The sequence below is a fragment of the Pan paniscus genome, chromosome 7, assembly GCF_029289425.2.
Source record: "Pan paniscus chromosome 7, NHGRI_mPanPan1-v2.0_pri, whole genome shotgun sequence".
NCBI lineage: Eukaryota > Metazoa > Chordata > Mammalia > Primates > Hominidae > Pan > Pan paniscus.
Window position 1 is genome coordinate 36,851,045 of NC_073256.2, and position 10,461 is coordinate 36,861,505.

A 10,461-nucleotide genomic window follows, 5' to 3' on the forward strand; every position below is an offset into this window, starting at 1 on the left:
ACGGCACTAAGAGGATGGTGCTAGACCATTAATGAGCAATCCACTCCCATGATTCACTCATGTCCCATCAGGTCCCACCTCCAATGTTGGGGAGTACAATTTAATATGAGATTTAGGGGGACAAACAACCAAATTATATCAGACTTAATTTGATACTCTAGACCAAATGGACCTACTAGACATACACAGAACATCCCACCCAACACAAACAGACTCTTCTCAAGTTAACACAGAACACTCTCCAGCAAAGGCCATATGTTAGGCCACAAAACAAGTTTTAACAAATTTGAGAAGACCAAAATCATATCAATTGTCTTTTCTGACTACACTGGTATGAAACTAGAAATCAGTAACAGGAGGAGTCATTGAAAATGAACAAGTTTGTGGAAATTAAACAATATGCTCCTAAACAATGATTGGGTCAATGAAGAAATTAAAGGGGAAACTAAAAAATATCTTGAGACAAAAGTAGCTCTAAAAGGGAAGTTTATAGCATTACATCTATAAGAAAAAAAGAAGAAAAGTTGTCAAATGAAAAAACTAATGTTACATCCCACAGAACTAAAAAAAGAACAACCTATGACTAAAGTTAGCAAAAGAAAAGAAATCACAAAGATCAGAAAATATATAAAGGAAATAGAAAGTAGAAAAACTTCAGAAAATATCATCCAAAATAAAGGTTGAGTTTTTTTGAAAAGCAAAACAAACTGACAAAATTTTAGCTAGAAAAAAGAAAGGTCAAAATCAGAAATGTAAGAAGTGATATTATAATTGATAGCACAGAAATCAAAGATCATAAGAGACAACTATGAAAAACCATTTGCCAACAAATTGGACAATCTATTATTTCATTCTAACAGCAGGAAGGTGAGCTTCTTAATAGGAACCTATCCTATTTTTCAGAAACTTAAGGAACGGTGAGTTCAAATGCTGTTTTGGTGATCTGTAACACCATCCAGCTGCTTTCTCTGTAAATAATTATTAGTTTGTTTTTTTTTCTATGTGTTTTTCAGAATAACTGCAATAGTTACAATTTAATCATTAGTACTAAACTTTCACTCCATCAGGCCACTGATTTGGGGGAGTTGTTATGCCATACATTCTAACAGAACCTGAAAATGCTTTCAAATGAATCAACACTCTACAGAGCTTCATTAAAGGGGTGGAAGATATGAATCCTTGAATGGGCTAATAAGAGTGGGCTTCCTGTTCTCTTTTTTCTTGGCAAATGATCTAACTCCTTTAGATTATCTCATTATTTTCCAGGGGTTTAGTCATCTTCTCTGACAAGTAAGACAAGAACTAAACCAGTACTGTGGTATTGTCTTATTCATCAGAGAAGATTATTGGCCAGACTGTGTAGAGACAGAGGTTTTGAAATCTCTCTTAAGCATGAAAACTTGGGGAGATGATCAAATGCCTAAAGACAACTTTTTTGTGGAATAATCAGTGTGAAAAACTTCTGGGGTCAAAATTATGTTGCCCGATGAGCACAGGCAGTCTACAAGAGGGTTCAGTAAAGATATGCAGGTCCACATACGACTCAAGAATGAATAGAGATCTGGGCAGATTATAAGCATGAAGGGAGTTTCCCTCTTCTCATGGAGGTTTAAACTAGGTTCACAGTAGGCAGGGACTCTGCCTCATTTTTCATTTATCCAGGAGGCATGCAGTAAATATTTGTTGGATAAATGAATGAATCATTCCAGGCTGTTAGCACAGTGCCTGACAAAAGTAGCGTTCAAAACTTATTATTGAATGATGGCATGAGGTATAAATATATGCTTTATTCTTGGAAGGGAACCTACATATAGCTATGCTACTGGGGTCGACTTTACCCTACTCCACACCCACATCAAGCAGGCTCCTGAATTGGTGGTAGCCGCCTAGTGTGAGGTGGAAATGGACATGAACAGCACTGGCCCTGGAAGAGAGAGTCAACCTCCCTGTGCCATTCTCTGGCTCCTGCTGCTCCCACCCAGCTAATCAGCCCTGCAGACCAAGGGAGAAGTGGGCATATGCCTTTAGTGATGGGGGGTGGGTGTCAGAGGAAGGGGGTGGAAATTAATTTGGGGAAGGGAACCAGAAATAACAATGGATTTGAAAGGCACCAGTTATAAAGCAATGGCTTGACTGAATTCAACCTTTTAATGGAATAATCTAACAATGAATTATCTCATTGTTTCCCCAGTACATGCTCTCTTTGTTGCATTCATAGAATCATAAAAAAATATGAGGGGGAAAGGAATTGTAGACACACTTGGCACCAACACCCTCATTTTGCGAATTAAGAAAGAGCCCTTTACACCCAAGCATCCTCAAGTCACACACTCACTCTGATGGGTAGGGACTTTGTCACACTTCCTGCCCTTTCACCCAGTCTTGTCCATCCCCGAGAAAGGGATTCTGTATTAGTCTGCTTTCATACTGCTATGAAGAAATACCCAAGGCTGGGTAATTTACAAAGGAAAGAGGTTTAATTGACTCACAGTTCCGAGTGGCTGGGGAGGCCTCAGGAAACCTACAGTCATGGCAGAAGGCAAAGGAGAAGCAAGTACCTTTTTCACGTGGTGGCAGGAAAGAGAGAGAGCGAAGGAGGAACTGCAAAACACTTATAAAACCATCAGATCTCACGAGAACTCACTCACTATCGTAAGAACAGTGTGGGGGAACCACCCTATGATCCAATCACCTCCCACCGGGTCTCTCCCTCAGCACGTGGGGATTATGGGGATTACAATTCAAGTTGAGATTTGGGTGGGGACACAGAGCCAAACCATATTAGATTTTGTCTGTAAACAAGTTAAAGATTAAACAAACTGAGCTGGTACTCCAGGCCACACCACCATGCAGGGTGTGGCTGGCCAGCCCTGAGGGATGGGAGAAGCAAAGACTAGGAAAGAACAGCCAATGAGGGCTGTCCCTGCATTCCGTGGTGACCAGCCTCTAGCAGCCCAGCCCCAGGGTAGTGAACAAAGTCTGCTTCCTCCAGGAGTGTTGACCTCCTATGGGAGGAGCAGCCACCAGGGTGCCTGCTAGATACGGTGAACCCAAAATTTCAAAGGGCAATAAAAGAGGGTTCGGTCAAGGGGCAGACACCAGCGTGGCAGGCTGGCAGGCTGAAGACTGCAGATTGCAGCATAAACAAATACTGAGGAAGTCAGGAAAAAGGTCACACTGAGCCATTAGGATTGCTCTGCTTCAGTCTCTGGCGTGGGAACTATCAGCTTCCAGGAGATAGGGACATGGATGAAAACGGATGGACAGGAAGGGAGGGATGGGCTTGGCTGCCATGAGGCGGGAGGCTGTAGAGCTGGTGAGTCTGAGGAGCAGCAAAACAATTCGGACTGAATTTCACTCCCTTGCAATGAAAAGCCAATCCCTGCATTTGTTCAACACCCAGGAAACGTATGCCAAGCTCCTCAGTCAGGCACTGTGAGAAATGAGACAGACAAAGCCTTCACTTCTCCTTCAGGGAGGAAACTGATACGAAAACAACTAATGTTGACCTAAAAACATGTTTCTTTTACGGCTTGTTGTAATGCACATTTAGTTTTTGTCTCCTGGCAAAGAGAAAACGGGATTAATTCTGACTGACACTTCTGAGAATGCATCATAGGGGGTAACATTTGAGCTCTTAGGATTTCTACAGGCCAAGAAGTCTGAAAAGGGTAATCAATTCAAGCCCTAACCTACTTTTACATTTTTACTCCCGTCACTCTCCTGGAAGCCACCCCTGGTCTGAAGCCCCTCCATCCCTCTCTGGGGTCACCCCAGCTTATGCTCATTCCCAATTCCCAGTCCTAATTTGTGCTTTTCATGCCCCAAGAAAGGTAACATAGGCCTAGAAAAGCATAAACAAATTTGAATTCATTTTTATATCTCTGTTAAAATGCTGCTTTCTGTGAAACCTTTTTTCAGGTCACCGACACACAAATAATGGCTTCTTCATTTGTGTTCCAATTATACCTAGTATGCCTGGCCATTTCAGAGTCTGTCATGGTGTGTTATTTATTTGTTTGCCTCACTTCATCTCTGACTGGGTTGTGAATGCATTCAGTTAATCAGCACTTATTGGATACTAACCATGTAACTAGCATCTGCTTGATAAAAGTATATAGAGATAATACATTTTTCTTAAATGAACCTACAATATAATGTGTTGAGGCTATAGAATTCACTGCACTCAGACATACAGATAAGAAAAAATGGGATTCAGGAAATGGCTACTTTGGTGTGGCTAATGCAAAGAATTACAGAATTATGCAGAGAGTTGTAACATAACAGTCAAGAACCAAAAGTCAAAAGGCAAGGTAACAAAATTGACTTAACTATCAATTCCATGCATTGAGCTACTGTCATGGTTTTAGTTACATACTTATAGCAACTAGCTATACAAAACACAGGCATTCTGTTAAGACCATTTAAGCTAAGTTTTGAGACTTCTGTTGTGCCACAATGCTTTTTGCAGCCTTTTTAGTAATTTGTTCTAAGGTGCCTGATTAAAAAAATTGTATATATCTATCTGCATAAACCTCATAACTGGGGGCATTACACCCAGGAGGCTTTGTAACCAGGTATCTTGATATCTTCCTAGTAATTTTCTTTTAATTCTGTGAGAAGTAGGAAATTCTTTATGGTTTGGATGGCTAAAAAGGGGTCATACAATGACCCAGGAAGCAAAGTCCCTTATTTTGCCAGCTATTTAAGCATCTGTATGCCTGTCTTTGATTTAGAGGATCTAACTTAATTTTTCTTTCACCAACCAAGAAGCAGCATCAATAATTTTTATCCCTCAAATTTGGCCCTTACAGTCTCACATTTCCACCCCTTCTGTGATAGTGGCTGGGCCTAGAGGGAAGGTGTTTATACAGTTTCAGCAGTGGAGCATTAGCAATGAAAATAGATCAAGCTCAGTGCATTCTAAATGGTTTTTAAACTTCAGAGATATCAGATAGAGAGGAGAAAGGTAATCTTTGTTGTCCTACCCAATTTTGTAAGCCATGTATAGAATAAGCAATGTTTTAAACAAAAAGGACATAAGCGCAGCCTAGCTCTGACAATGACAGGAAAAGGAAACTCATAGGTATCTGGACAATTCAAATTATCTGGCATTAAGGCATAGAACAAAGTATATTAAGAGGAAGGAAAAATTACTAAATCAATAGTTATGATTTAACTGGCCCAGTGTCATATGAAAGCAGTTTACTTTGACTGTCATCTTCTCCCAGGTCTGAAGATGAAGCTTCAGTTAACTTGAATTTAGTGTCAGATACCAGGGTTGACATTTAAGATTCAATAGAAGTCATGTATCCCCTTTTAGATGAGATAGGTGTACCCAGGGGTCAAAGCCTCATAATTTAACAGCACGAAGATTAGTTAACAAGATTTGATAGAGATTTTTGTTTTTCTGGTAGCAGTAGAGTTCATTCGAATGTGCCTTAATATAGGCGCTGGGGCTTGCCCATGGTGCTTTTGATATATAAGGCCCAGACATTCTGCCAGTTTTTCTTGAGCAATGACACCAAGAAGTTGACAGCCAGGTGAATGTTTTACAGAAACTCATCGTCTGTCATCTTCACATGGCCAACAGTCACAGCCAGACATAACACCTTCTTCATTTGGAACTTGATTGTGGACTTCGCCTCATCCCCTTTGGCCACCACGTTTTCGTTGTGTGTGAGCAGAGAACGGAACTTTCCTGCCTTATTTAGGCCTGGGCCGAGGATTCGTGGGATCTGCTTGATCAGAGACTCGGAAGCCACAAATGCATCATTCTTCTTGTCCAGCTTTTTGACCAGTTTCTTATTCTCGTTGAGTTTTTGCATCATCTCGATGTTCACGTCGGGGATACCCACGGCCCTTGCCTCTTCACGGTGCTGCTGGTCCCCCAAAGAACAGAGGGAGAACTTGGAGTGGGGAGTGGACTTAAGACTGAGAAGCATTTGTCCTTCTGGGGATCATAGTTCTTCAAGCTGATCTGCAACTCCACCGTCTCCAAAAACTTCCGGCGCTTGTGCTGGTTTCCTCGCAGGACTCTTTGCACTGCCTGGTACCAAGTGTCGCCAGAGACCCTGCTGCTCATGGCTTCTCACACAGCACCAACCATAAAAGAGCAAGACCTCTTTTTAATGGAGGGAATCTCCCAAATGATATCATCCAGCTGAAGGTGGTGATATTGGAGTTTATGACTCATTTGGAAGCTGTAGAAAGATGTTATAACCTCAGGGTGATTCATTTTTATAATTTTTTGGAGGGCATTACAATCTTTGTCTCTTTGGAGAGTCAAAAGACTTTTATTTACAGCCTTATTATTATTTACATGCCACCAAAATTCATCTGAGTTTAATCAATTTGCATTCATGTTGATTGCCTATAGATTTGGATTTAATTCTTCCATTATAGTTTGTATCTTCCATTCACCTCACTTAGTTCCTAGGTTTTATTCTTTCCTTCTCTCTGCCCTCCTGCTGGATTGAGATATTTCCACCTCATTCCATGTTTTTTCCCTTTTAGTTTATACCGTTTCTAACTTTTGGTGGTTATCTTAGAATATGCATATTTAAATTCTAATTTTTACTCCTTACAAATAAAAAACCTGAGAATAATTCAATTCCAGCCACTTCTATAACTTACATATCATATTGTCCAATATTCTAGATATACCTTGATTTTTAAGCCTACAAATTACAAAACATTGTTTTATACCTGCATTGACCAATAACCTTCTTTGATATATAAATGTTCTGTATCTGTGCTATCCAATATGTTAATCACTAGGGCTACTGAGCACTTAAAATGTGGCTAATACAACCCAAGAACTGAGTACTTAATTAATTCAATTTATTAAGTGATAAATTATTTATTTATTTTGAGATGGAGTTTTGCTCTCTTGCCCCGGCTGGAGTGCAGTGGTGTGATCTTGGCTCACTGCAGCCTCTGCCTCTCAGGTTTGTGATTCTCCTGCCTCAGCCCCCCAATTAGCTGGGATTACAGGCGGCTGCCACCACACCCAGCTGATTTTTGTATTTTTAGTGGAGAAGGGTTTCACCATGTTGGCCAGGCTGGTCTCAAACTCCCGACTTCAAGTTGATCTGCCTGCCTTGGCCTCCCAAAGTGTTGGGATTACAGGCATGAGCCACCGTGCCCAGCCAATTTTATTTAATTTAAATAGCCACTGATGGCTGCTGGCTACCAAAATGAAGACCAGTTTCATGCAATGGGCATGCTTAGATTCAAAACATCCCCCTTATCTGTGCTCCTCATTTCTTTGTAAGATCATCTTCCTTCTTAAGTTTCGTTTTCTTAAGAGATAGGATGACATGAAGGGATTTTTCAGCAAGCAAAAATAATGAACAACTGACACTCAAAGTGAAAAATATTTACAGGGGTGTTGAATTCTAGACTTCTTGTTTCCTCAGCAATTTTCATTTTTCCAGCTTTCATTGTTGCTGTTGAGAAATCAGCTGTCAATCTGTCTTCCTTCTCAGGGCACCTGTTTTTCTTCTCTGGCTAAGGATTGTAAGATTATTGGATCCTGTTTTTATGTTCTACAGTGATGTGCAGATACCCCAGGGTGTGTGTTTAAAATTTACTTGGAAGTTGTTGGAAGCTATGTCACTTTCATTCCTCCAGCAAACAGATTCAGAGACTAAGTGATGAGTGTAAAAGGGCTATCAAGGGCTAACACCTGTGAAAGACAAGGGCTGAAAGCAGAATGGTACCGGGAGAGCCTCACACCATGATGCAGAGTGAACAGTCTCAAATAACTCACGGGGAACCGTGGAACAGTCTGCCTATTAAAGGAGTGCTTAGTCACTGGGGGGAGGCCACCCACACAGTGCATGTCCTTAGCTCAATGGCTGAAGCAGATGCAGAAGGCAATGGTCTGGACTGTCAACAATCTACACTCCTTGCAGCTGAATGGCCAGTTATTTCTCAAAAAAGATCAAGAGGTGCACCTCCATGGCTGCCACAGGTTTCCCAAATCTCAAGACTGTTGTTCTCTTTCATCAAGCGGGGAAAATCTCAGCCCAGTCATCTCTTCATTTCCCACCAACCCACTCATTCGTTAAAAAAATAAATTCTATCAAGCATTTTCAGTTCAGCCACACCAGAGAGGCTTTTGAGAACATCTAGCATGCTACAATGCCAATTAGAAATCTGTTTTAAATTGTGTACCCTGGGAAAATTTCCCATTTTATTAAATATTTAAGGAGTCAGGGGCCTCATGTCTGAATAGCTGCTCAATAAGTGTGATTTCCTCACTCCAAGACACTTAGAAAACACCAGCCACACTGGACCACTTCTGCAACAAAGCACTCACCTGGGACAGAAGCCATCTGACATCTGCTGTCTGTCCTCACCCCTATCCCTCTCATTAGGTAACAGCAAACTTCCCTCTACCCCCACTCAGCTCCACCCTCTGCCAGGAAACTTTTACTTCCTGACTCCAGGAGGGTAGTGAGGCATGTCAGTCACTGCCCCACAACTGGAGCCAGCAACTGGTTCAGAGGTGGCCATGTGGCCCAACTTACATCCATGATCTGGAAAGGTACAGCTCCCTTCCACCCTTTGAATTTTGAGCTGCGGAATGCTGCCCCGGGCTACTAAGGCAGATAAAAGAATGAGACTCAAATACGCAGAAGCCAAGAGAGCAGAGAAGACCATGGTGTTCTATCCCGGATACACAGTGCCTGGATGGGCTCCAGCTTCTCCCGAGTGCCAGGTGCCCATACACCCCACCCCGGGGTTGTCCTCCCTTCCAGTGAGTTTTGGACTAAGGCGGATAATTGGCAAAGGACATTCTCTTCCCGTCCTATGGCCCCTGTGAACACGGGCAGGGGAAGAAGGGCCAGTGATTGTCTCACCCCAAACTCCTCCCACCCACCCCTACCAAGGTTCCTCTTCTCTGACTCTGCAAACCTCTGGGAAGCTCTCAGGCCTCACGGAGAAGACTGGAGGGCCGGATCTGGTTGACTCTTTCCCTAGGGTCTGAAGGATCTGCGCCCTGTGTTCAAGGACGACGCTGAAACATTCTTTTCTGCGTGCCTCATCTGAGGCCTCACAACTCAGGTGAGCAAGACTGTGTCCCTTTCACATGGAGAAGCCGAGTTCCACGGAGGTTGAGTGAGGAGCCGGCATCACACAAGGACTCGGAGGGGCTCCTCGAGACTCGCGGGACAGAGACGGCAGCCCCAGGTGGGAAAGGCCCAGGCCAGGGACACGCTGGGCCTGGGGTGGGGGAAGTGGGGAGCCCTCGGGCGCCCCCACGAGGCCGGCGCGCTCCAGGTCCTGGACGGCATCGGACGCCCCTTGCGGGCCCAGTGCAGGGAGCGCGGGGAGCTGGCCGCCTTCTTCCTGCTTAGGTTTTGGCGCCGCCGCTTCTTCTCCACCTCGTCCGCCCCACGTTCCTCCCGCTGGCGGCGCCGCCGCCGCCGCTCCCGCGCTTCTCCCTGCGCCTCAAGCCCCTAGGGCAGGCGCTAGGCGTTCCGGATTGTCGCGCCCTCCGCCTGGTTCGGCAGGTCTGTCCGCGGCCCCTTCACATCGGCCTCCAGCTCTCGTGCCTTCCGCTGGTCCCGGCCCCGGAGTTCAGCAGCGCCCGGACTTCCTCCCTTTCGGCTGCGCGAGGCTCCCCTTCAGCTCCTGCCTCTTCCTCCTCTTTGCGCCTTGCTGGCCGGCTCGTGCTCATTCACCTCCACCTTGTGGACGACCAGCCCCGACAGCTCCTGCGGCTCCTTGCAGGCCACCTCTGGGTGGGCTTGATCGCCGCCCCGGCCCTCGGCCCTCTCGCCCTTGGCCTTTGCTGCCTTCCCTTTTTGCCGCAGCTTTTTCGCTTCCTCATCCGGTCCCGCTCCTTCTCTCGTCGCCTTTTCTCCAAAGCGCTTGGCCTCAGCTCCTATGCATTGTCCTGGCCCCGGGCCTCCTGTATTTTCTCCTGCAGTCGCAGTGGTTTTAATGTATGGGGGAAAGAGAACCATTGTATAGGCCTCTGATGAGGTCAATATCTTCTAGTGAGCGTTTGCCCTGGGACGTGACTTTCGAAAGTGCTTCTCAGCATCCATTCCCCCCTCCCCTCCACTTAGGTCTGAGACAGGAATGCTAGAGGGGTTGGAGTTGAATGTTTCTCTTACCTCACTTCAGTTAGGCCCTTGTAATTTCCCTTAAGGGAAGGAGGACCAGAATGCTGTGGACTTATATCACAATGGTTATTTTTCTCCACCTTCTGCCAGGAGCATGAAGAGACTATTCTCCAGTATTCACAGTGAGAACTTGGTGGGCATCCTGGAGGTAAAACACAAAAGTGTGAAGACCTCCTGAGACTGAGCACCCAAGAGTTTTAAACTGTCAAGCTTGTCTACACTGAGTCTCAACAATTCATGAATTATTACATGTTTGTATGTTGCTAAAAATACTGGCTTCATCTGTGGTCCTCTGAACCTGGGCTTTAGTTTCTAGAAT

General features: G+C 44.4%; 1 pseudogene; it reads right to left on the reverse strand.

Moving 5' to 3' along the window:
- Positions 1–5,434: 5,434 nt before the first annotated feature.
- LOC100990983 (large ribosomal subunit protein uL1-like) lies at positions 5,435–6,085 on the reverse strand (annotated as a pseudogene).
- Positions 6,086–10,461: the final 4,376 nt, after the last annotated feature.